At 37.0% G+C, this 11,240-nt stretch overlaps 1 pseudogene; it reads left to right on the top strand.

The window, feature by feature from the left end:
* Positions 1–463: 463 nt before the first annotated feature.
* LOC114082942 (phospholipase DDHD1 pseudogene) lies at positions 464–4,512 on the top strand (annotated as a pseudogene).
* Positions 4,513–11,240: the final 6,728 nt, after the last annotated feature.

The following is an 11,240-nucleotide window of genomic DNA, read 5'->3' as shown; positions in this document are numbered from 1 at the left end:
AAAAAAAAAAAGTTTGGCATAGATATGAGGTTAAGAAGTACAATAAAAATGACTCAGTCTGGGTGTGAGTTTGGTATGAGCACTTAAAAAATCAATTAATCCTCTATTAGTTCTGTGGAATCAGCATTATTATGCCACCTCTTCAAGGAGTACTGGTTAAATTTCATGATTCCAGGAGGTGAAATGTCACTGTTATGCCTCCCGCACCCCTCTCCTGCAGAAATCTGTTTAAAGGTCTCTGGTGAATGTAGTTCTGTGGATATTTTTTTTGGTTCTGAATAATTATTTAGGGTCACTTTACTGACCAGAACTTCAGCTCCTAATTCTATTGTGGTCTTAGAACCTATTGACCAATCTAAATTGATCCAGGACTGTTGGCGGGTGAAGCAGAAAGAATGCTGTCTAGATGTGAGAAGACTAGCAGGCTGCGAAGACTGCGAAGCATTTCAGGACCAAGGTGAGGATGCCAGCAGTACTCAAACTTGTCTCCCTGCATCTTGATGCCAAGAAGGTCTGGGAGAGATCCCATAGGAAAGTGTGGCTGGCGCTGCAGCTGACAGCCCACGGTGCCGGCTGGCGCCCCTCTGCACCCACTGGGGGAGGGGTGTTTTGTGAGCTGTGGACAGCTGCAAGAGGAGACGCGGCCTTCCTGCTAGCCTGTCTGCAGCCCAGTGCCCAGCCCCATATCTCTGGAGTTGATGACAGTGCTGACCCCGGGAGGATCACTGATTGCAGTTATCCCCGCCGCCCAGGGAGGGTCCAAGATGTGGAGGTACCAGGGTGGGAAAGCAGCACCAGAGACAGGCCACACAGCAGCTTCCCCGCGCCCGCCTGTCCTGACCTGCCTCCCTTGCTCCCAAAGAACACCCCCGCCACACACACACACACACACACACACACACACTAGGAACCCCTATGTTCCCAAGGGACCGCCAGCAGCCTCCAAAACCAAGGTGAAGGAACAAATCAAGATCATCGTGGAGGATCTGGAAATTAGTCTTGGGAGACCTGAATGATATTGCCAAAGGTGAGAGGCGCCAAGTCAGAGTCGCTGTCCTTGATCTTCCTGGGGTTCTGGTTCCAGTTTTTGCTTGAGACCTCCAGATATCCAACTCCTGGTGAACTACAAAAAGATGCCTGCATATGCATCCTGAGAATAGTTGTTTTTGCACTTAAAAAAAAAATCTGTAAGAATTCTAATTCTTTTATTGGCAATGTTATGCTTTTATCTTTTGACATAAACTAACAGTGACCTTTGGAACTTAAAAATTAAAAAGTGGCTGGATCATCATGTCAGTCCCATATGGAATTTATTTTTCTTTTGTACTTTTAAAATTGTAACTAAGGGAGAGAGAGCCTGGGAGGAATAGAGAGGGCAGAGGGTGGGAGGGTATGGGAGGGGGCATGAGGTGAGAAATGATGGTGGGATGTGATGGAATAATGTGCATGTATGAAGACAGGAATTGGTGTGAATACACTTTGTATACAACCAGAGATATGAAAAAATGTGCTCTACATATGTAATAACAATTGTAATACATTCCGCTGTCATATATAAATAAAAATTATAACTATATTGTAAATTGTAACTAAAATGATTTTTTTAAATTATTCTTTTATCTTTACATAAATTATTTACCAACAACATTAGACATTTGAAGTTTAATTTTAAAGTTGCATTATTTGTAGATATCTGGAATTCAGTCATTTGAATTCATATAGTAAAGTTGATTTGAACATACATTAACTGCTTGAAACATTCAAATAATTAGTAATAAAACTCAAATTTGTGGAATTACCTGGGCCGCGGGTCCCCGCGGAGCATTGAGCATAACGGTCGGGGTAGCGGAGGCTGGGAGCTGGGCTCGAATGCCAGGTCGGCATTCGGGCGGCAGCGTCTGCTGCTTCCAGCATCTGCCAGGCGGGGAGCCGGACGAAGGCAGCGTGCCCCTAACCCTGCTGCGCGGGGAGCCCGGGCTGCACTTGGCGCTGGTCGCCGAGGACCTCAACCACCTGGCGCAGGAGTCCTGCCTCAGTGACGAGAACTGTGATTTCAGCTCCGCCTAGAAGGGGTCCTCACTGCGCTACTACATTAAGGGCGAGAGCGGCGGCGGCGGCAGCGGCAGCACCCCGTCGCTGCTGCTGCCGCAGCAGCCGCCGCTGGTCGCGACGAACTCGGGGGGCAGTGGGGCTGCGGGAATGGGTTTTGAGGAGAGGAAGCAAACCCGGCCCGGCGGCCCAGCAGCCCGACACCGCTACGAGGGGGTGACGGAGCTTGGCCCGGAGAAGTTTCGCTGGTTCTACAAGGAAGACAAGAAGACCTGGAAGCCCTTCATCGGCTACGATTCTCTCCGCATCGAGCTAGCTTTCCGGCCCCTGCTGCAAGCCACTAGCGCTTGGCCCCAGCCCGAGGGCCCGGATAACCAGCATGTGTGCGGCCGGACTTCCCCGCTGGACCTGCCCTCTAGCTCCGAAGAGGAAGAGGAGGAGGACCGCGCCTGTGGCTTCTGCTTGAGCGCGGCTGGGCATGAGCCCCAAATGGAGGAGCTGGTGAACATTGAGCCGGTTTGCGTGCGCCGCGGCCTCTATGAGGTGGATGTGACCCAAGGAGAGTGCTACCCGGTGTACTGGAACCAGGCTGATAAAATACCAGTAATGCGTGGACACTGGTTTATTGACGGTACTTGGCAGCCTCTAGAAGAAGAAGAAAGTAATTTAATTGAGCGAGAACATCTCAGATGTTTTAGGGGTCAGCAGATGCAGGGAAACTTTGATCTTGAAGTGTCAAAATCCTTAGACGGAAAAGATGTTGTCCACCACCTCCCTCCCTTCTCCCTCCCTTTTCTGTTCAAATGGAGAGGATATAAGGAGAGTACAGATGCAGCAGGTCTTAAAAGAAAGCGCTCCCAAGCTATTTATAGTTTCAAATTGAGTCCAAACCACGTGGACTGGCATAGTATGGATGAAGTATATCTTTATAGTGATGCGATCACATCTAAAATTGCAAGAACAGTCACCCAAAAACTAGGATTTTCTAAAGCATCAAGTAGTGGGACCAGACTTCGTAGAGGTTATGTAGAAGAAGCCACAGTAGAAGACAAGCCGTCACAGACTACCCACATTGTGTTTGTTGTGCATGGCATTGGACAGAAAATGGACCAAGGAAGAATTATCAAAAATACAGCCATGATGAGAGAGGCTGCAAGAAAAATAGAAGAAAGGCATTTTTCCAACTATGCAACACATGTTGAATTTCTGCCTGTTGAGTGGCGGTCAAAACTTACTCTTGATGGAGATACTGTTGATTCCATTACTCCTGACAAAGTACGGGGTTTAAGAGATTTGCTGAACAGCAGTGCAATGGACATAATGTATTATACTAGCCCCCTTTATAGGGATGAACTAGTTAAAGGCCTTCAGCAAGAGCTGAATCGATTATATTCCCTTTTCTGTTCTCGGAATCCAGACTTTGAAGAAAAAGGGGGTAAAGTCTCAATAGTGTCCCACTCCTTGGGATGTGTAATCACTTACGACATAATGACTGGCTGGAATCCAGTTCTACTCTATGAACAGTTGCTACAAAAGGAAGAAGAATTCCCTGATGAACAGTGGATGAGCTATGAAGAAAGACATCTTCTTGATGAACTCTATATAACAAAAGGACGGCTGAGGGAAATAGAAGAATGGCTGCATGAATTGAAGGCAACGTCCGTAACACAAACACCTGCCTTAAAATTTAAGGTTGAGAATTTCTTCTGTATGGGATCCCCACTAGCTGTTTTTTTGGCATTGCGTGGCGTCCGCCCAGGAAACACTGGAAGTCAAGACCATATTTTACCTAGAGAGATTTGTAACCGGTTGCTAAATATTTTCCATCCTACAGATCCAGTAGCTTATAGATTAGAACCATTAACATTGAAACACTACAGCAACATTTCACCTGTCCAGATCCACTGGTACAATACTTCAAATCCTCTACCTTATGAGCATATGAAGCCAAATTTTCTCAACCCAAAAGAACCTACCTTAATTTCAGAGAATGAAGGCATATCAACCATACCAAACCCTATGACCTCACCAATCTTATCCTGCCGACACTATGGAGAATCTATAAGTAATATAGGCAAAGCAAGCATATTAGGGGCTGCTAGCGTTGGAAAGGGGCTTGGAGGAATGCTGTTCTCAAGATTTGGACATTCATCTGCATTCCAGCAATCAGAGACATCAAAAGACTCAATGGAAGATGAGAAGAAATCAGTTGCTTCTCCTACTTCCACCGCAGCAACCCAGACTCTTCGACATAACAGTTCTGGCTTTCTTGATTCTGCATTGAAATTGGATCACAGGATCGATTTTGAACTCAGAGAAGGCCTTGTGGAGAGCCGCTATTGGTCAGCTGTCACGTCACACACTGCCTACTGGTCATCCTTGGATGTTGCCCTCTTTCTTTTAACTTTCATGTACAAACACGAGCAGGATAATGATGCAAAACCCAATTTAGATCCAATCTGAACTCTTGAAGGACATTAATGATCCCAAACTGATTTTTTTTTCTGTTAAAATATGTGTGTCAAGATATGAAGATTTCAGGGTTAAGTATGTTCCAGTTTTGTTTGGGGCAAGAAATATTTGAATTTAAAAGCACTTTGTTAAAAAAAAAAAACATTTTCAGTTCTAAAGAAGTTACTTACAGTTCCATAATTTCGATTATGAATCTGATAGAACTCCCTGGAGAGAAGCAAGCAAGACCTGGAAGTGAGGAAGGTTTGGGTGAACTGCATGTAAAGGTTATAAATTACAATAGAATTTCTCCAAGATATAAAATCATATTAATGGGTTGAATCTAATGTATTAACCAAAATATGTTATAAATCTAAAATGTTCAAGGTTCAATGTAGTCTGTGTAAAGATTACAGTGTGGTATATCATTGTTTTAAATTTCTATGAAATCTTCCATTTTCACAATTTCTTTGAAAGAAGAGAAACTAATGCTAAGCAATATTTGAACTATTATATTTATAATTTATGACCTCTGACTAATTGCTTTATTTCAGTGTATGAAACATTACATTTTTTAATGTTTCCTTTGAATTAATTTAAGAACCACATTTAGTTTCTGTAGTGTTAAGACCCTTTTTTCCCTCAGAATTCCATCTTTGTACTCTTCAGATGAACATATAGACACTGTGGCATTTTTTCAATATTTTTTTCATTAAAAACTTGTGTTTCATAAAAAATAAATAAATAAATAAATAAAACTCAATCCAGTACTTACTCTTATCCAGTAAGAAGGACTGTTAATATTAGCATCTTTTTATGAATAATTTTTGTTATAGTTATATAATTAGTTATAATTGGACTTTATATTAGAAAAACAGCATTTCTAGTTTTATTCTGTCCTCATAATTAATTAAACCTCAAAAAACTTGAGTTTTCAGACTAATCTGATTCATTTTGTCTTTACACAATAATGAAAAAGCTTCAATGTAATTCAGTATATTTATGCAGCACCTACCATGTTTCAAGATCCATGCCATCTTTTTACTGTTACTAAGATGAATTGCTGTAGTGTATGGCCTCAGTGAACTCAAAACTTTAATTGGAGTGTTTATTCTGTTTTTCAACATCAGCAATATAAAAAAGCATCAATGCATTTAGCAGCCATTCTGACTAAAAAATGGGCTTAGGGAGAGAAAGCAGACCCTTGAATAAGATCAGTACATGTTCACTTATACACCAGTACTTTCCATGCATTTAGTAGCATGGTACTCCTTGGTAAAGCTTAAACAGGCCTAGAATATGAATTTTAAAAACTTATAATTTATCCAAGCCATAATTAGCATAAATGGATCAATACCATATACAGGAGGTAAAATATCCAAATGCTATGACTAAATATTAGAGACTTCTGTGGAGGGTAGGTCCTTTACAAAAATGAAGCAAAGGAAGATTTTGAATCTGTCTTTGTGGTGTGAATAGTGTTTGAAGAGTTAGAAAAAAAGGAATGAATAGAAAACAGCTGTGGAATACCAGATTAACCCATGTTGCTTTTCTTGTACATTTAAAAAAACAAAAGAATAGTGGTGAAACTCTTTGAGTTTTAGGTATAAAATTAACCATTTCTGGTGTAGCAGGTGCTGGTGATCCTTTTCCACTAAGAAATGTAGAAACAAAGCTATTGCTTTTTAAAAATAGTTAAATAATCCAGCGCAGCGTCTTTAGTAGTAATTTGCCTGTTCTTTGTTGAGAAACTCACTGGTAAGCTGTTTTGCCTCAATTTTGGTGTTATTATGGAATCACAGATCACATTGTTTGGAGAGAGATTGTAATATCTGAAAACAGCCTTATCTGAAATAAAAGTCATTGTTACTTTAGGTTTGATTGTAACCTTAAACTTTTCTTGTTGCATTTCATTTTACAACTTTAAGTAATAGGACTATTATATGAGTTGATCAAATCTGAGTGTGTGTGTGTGTGTGTATTACATACATATTATATATATATATATATATATATATATATATATATATATATATATATATATATATTTAAATGTGTGTGTTTTTTAGAAAAGCTTTGTAAGAAGACATGATTCTTATGGAGGACCTGTTAAAATAAGTCTGTCAGTGACCTAGAAACAGGAATTTGCCCCCCGTGGCCATGGGTGTACAGATGTGTCAGCATTGTGGCTATGAACTAGAAATTACCCACGAGTTTTCATGTACTGTCAGAAAACAAAACAATTTAAACTTACTAATTTTTGAAAACTCTGATGATCTACAGGAAATATCTGATTAATGATTATCTACAAAATATTTTTACTTTTAAATGTTGCTTCTTTTTAATGGTGTATCCACTTTAAGTTCTGTGGTTTATTGCTCTGGGGAATTCAATGGTGTTTTTATTTCCAGACATATAAACTAATTACTAAATGAATTATAGAAAATAATCTCTGGAGTATTTTCCAAGTTCTGAAGTTTTGAGTGAATGGAATTTAACAGTTCATTTAATAGTAGGAATAGCTGTACTTTTACTACTCTATACAAGTCTATCTTCCAAAACTGAATTATATTTAACAAATACTAAAATTATATTTCTTTTTGAGAATGGAAAGATATGAGTATTCCAAAGGAATTAAATTTGCAGACCCAAAATTCAGTCAAAAAATGTTAATATTATAGGAAAGAACTGGTATTGATGATATTTGTTATTCTTCCTTATAGTTTGCAGTTCATGTTTGAGGTAAAGGTTTATGTCTAGAAAAACTGAAATAACTCAAATTATGCACCTATGTTCAATGACTCAGTTATGATGATGTTTGGCACACTGTAAATAGATTTTAACAGATTACATATGGCATACTTGTCCAGAAAAAGCAAATTTTGTAATTCATAACTGGCTCTCTTCTGTTTTTCTACAATGAAAGATAATATAACATATTGGTATTATTTGCTCTTTTATAATATCAAATCTTAGCCTAAGATTTCAAACTGCATGGTTATTTGCTGGAAAAAAAAATAGCACATTAAAATTTATTTTCAAATCAATTGCTTTCTAACATCATTGGTTCTTAATCACAACCCCCATCCCTACCACCCTTATCTTGGGTAGGTGAAAATAACTCTAAGTGGAAAGTGATTGTCCCTTTAACATTTTTTTAGCTAGTTGCTTGAGGTCCAGTTCCATAATTTTCGGCATTTAAAGTCCTGGCTCTATGAAAACATTAAAAATAAATGCAGATGGCATAATCTGATGTTTTTATCCCAGGAGGCAATAATTTACTTCACTTAGAAGAGCCCTAGTGCATATAATCTCCAACTGGGACAGAAATGTGCATATGTAAATCTCTCTCTCTCACACACACACACACACCCACACACACACAAACACACACACACACACACACACACACACACACTTCACTACTGTTCAAAACTGTAGAATGTTTTCCACACTGTTTTGCTGTTTGTTTGTTTTTTTTCTTAATATTTTGAATCAGGGAACATCACTACATAGAGGGACAAAATGTTTCTGGAGCTCACTGTAAATAAAGTATATTTTCTTAAAACTTTTTCTATGTGGTATTAATTCATGAATTATGAAATGTATATTGAATTCCTGATATGTGTGAGTCCTGTGTTGTAAACCCTAAAAGAGACAAACATGAATAAGCTATAGGACTTGCTCTTTATGAATGTCACCTCTCCTAGGGTGAACTTCCCAGCTTCAGGGAAGGGTTTTAGAGTTAAAGCAGTGTAGAATGTGTAAAGGACCGTGCTATGTTGTACAATACAAAGATAGAAGCAGCATTTATCTTACCACCTGTTTTAATTGATTTCTTAGAATGAAAAATAATGAATTCAAAACTTTGCTTAATAATATGTGTAATAACTCCTGTAGTACATTGTCATTCAGGGATGTGAAGGCAAGCCTTTCACAGATATGTTGCTTTGTTATTCTATATTAGTGAAATCCTGTTACTATGTAATTTCAGTACATATTCTAAACACTAGAATCTACCTTTATGAAGCAAATCTCTCCTGGTGAGAATTTCTATTACCAAATAATGAGAATGCATTAGAAAACAATCAGCAGTTGCTGTTCTTTTTAAAATTTGTTAAATCATTAATGTTTTAGACATATTCTAACAACTGATTTTTCATAGGTGGATGATTTCTATCATTTGTTAATTTGAATAAGATGTGAAAAATTATGACAAAATTACTAAAAAGGTAACTAGGCCTTTTACATTTCTATGACAATGATAATTGTACAGCTCAAATGTAATTAAATGAATATAGCTGTAATTTTAAAGCCCAAATATCAGATATTTTATGCCTACTGAATTGAATGTAGAATACAATATTTATACTTTCTCTGTATTGCAAAGATTGATTTAAAGATATTTTTATTACTATTATAGTTACACATAATTTGGGGACTCATTTTGACATATTCATAAATGCATATAACAGAATTTGCTCCATTTTGATCCCTAGTACTACTTCCTTCCTTTTCTTTCTCTCTCCTCCTGAACTTCTTTCTCTATTCTATTGGTCTACCTTCTATTAATTTATTTTAATTGATGTACTATTGTCATTCATAAAAGTGAAATTCATTGTGATATATTCATACATATGCATAGCAGAGTTTGGTAAATTTGATTCTGTAGCCCCTCCCCTTTCCCATTGTCCCTCCTCCCCCTCATTACATTTCTGCTACTCCATTGTTCTCCCTTTCATTTTCATAAGATAACCCCTCACTCTTTTCAAATTCCTTATATCCTCTAGCTTATACACATACAGGGAAATTTTTGATCCTTGACTATCTTGAGTCTGTCAAATTTCACTTAAAATGATGTTGTTCTCCATTACCACCCATTTATCAGCAATAACATAACTTCATTCTCCCTTGTAGCTGAGTAAAACTCCGTTGTGTATATATACCACATGTCCTCTATCCATTTGTCTACTGAGGGACAAGTTGGTTGGTTCCATAACTTGGCCATTGTGAATTATGCTGCGCTAAACATTGCTATGTATGTATCACTATAGTATGCTGATTTTTGGTTCTTTCATATAGCCCCTCCCTTTTCCCATTGTCCCTCTTGCCCCCTCATTACATTTCTGCTACTCTAGTGTTCTCCCTTTCATTTTCATAAGATAACCCCTCTCCCTTTAAAAATTCTTTATTTAAGGAGTGGGATAGCTCGATTATATGTTAGTTCCATTCCTAGTCTTTTGAAGAATCTCCACACTGTTTCCAAATTGGTTGTACTAATTTGCCATCCTAACAATAATGTCTGAGTGTATCTTTATCCTCACTTTCTTGACAGCATTTATCATTATTTATATTCTTGATCATTGCCATTCTAACTGGAGTGAGCTGGAATCTCAATGTAGTTTTGATTTGCACTTCCCTGATTGCTAGAGATGTTGAACATTTTTTTCATGTATTTGTTGTCCATTTGCATTTCTTCTTTTGAAAAATGTCTGTTTAGTTCATTTGCCCATTAATTGATTGGGTTATTTGTTTTTTTGTGTTAAACTTTTTGAGTTCTATATCTACTCTGGATTTTAATCTTATTTTGGAAGAGTACCTGGCAAGGTTTTTCTCCCATGTAGATTTTCTCTTTATTGCTTGTTTCCTTTGTTGTGCAGAAGATTTTTAATTTGAAGACATCCCACTTATTGATTTGTGGTTTTATTTCTTGAGATTTAGGGTCTGATTTTTGGTTCAGTTTTTTTCTGTTTTGTTTAGTTTTTTAGGTTTTTGTTTTTGCTTTCTTTTAGATTCTTTATATTTTTATATTTACTTATTTTGTGCGCTGTTTGTTCTTTATGTTCTACTTTTCTTTTTATGGTTGGCCTGGTTTTACACATTTCTCCCTTTTATGGAAGCTATTTGTCTGTTTATATTTTCTTTGTCCCTAGATTCAGTTTGGTTGTCATTAATTATTAGAAATTTGTCAATATCTTCTCAGTTTTCCAACTTATTGGAATATAAATTTTCAAAATACAAGTTTTCAGCAATGTCTATGATGATATCTCTTTTTTCATCTCTAATTTTTTTTTTGGATCTTTTCTATTTTCTTTTGCTAAGGGTTTATCAATCTTGCTTATCTTTTCGAAGAACTAACTTTTGTTTCATTCATCCTTCCTGTTTTTTTAAATTCTAAATTTCATTAATTTTGGTTCTAATTATTTCCTTCTTCTGATTTTGAAATTACTTTTTTCTTGCATTTCTAAGGCCTAAAGATGTAACTTTCAATTGTTTATTTGAGATCCTCTGGCTTTTATTATGTAGTCATTCAATGCTATAAACTTTCCTCTTAGTACTGCCTGCATACTATCCCAGAAATTTTGATATTTTGTGTCTCAATTATCATTTAATTTTAGGAATATTTTTATTTCTCTCCTGTTTTCTTCTGTGATCTATTCCTCATGCAAAAGTATATTATTCAATTGCTATGTGTTAATCTTTTGTTTTACTCTTTTTCTTGATTTCTTATTTTATTCCATTATGATCTGATCAGATTAAAGAATTACTTCTACTTTTTTGTTTTCTAAAACTTGCTTTGTGTCCTAATATATAGTCTATTTGAAGAAAGTTACATGTGCAACTGGAAAGAAAGTGAATCCAGATGTTGATATAAAACATTTTATGGATATCTGTTAGGTCCCATGGATGAATAGTATCTTTCAGGCTTGAAGAGTCTTTATTTAGTTTATGTCTGTATG

The sequence above is a fragment of the Marmota flaviventris genome, chromosome 5 (genome assembly GCF_047511675.1).
Source record: "Marmota flaviventris isolate mMarFla1 chromosome 5, mMarFla1.hap1, whole genome shotgun sequence".
Classification (NCBI taxonomy): Eukaryota; Metazoa; Chordata; class Mammalia; order Rodentia; family Sciuridae; genus Marmota; species Marmota flaviventris.
This window is presented reverse-complemented; position numbering and strand designations above follow the sequence as displayed.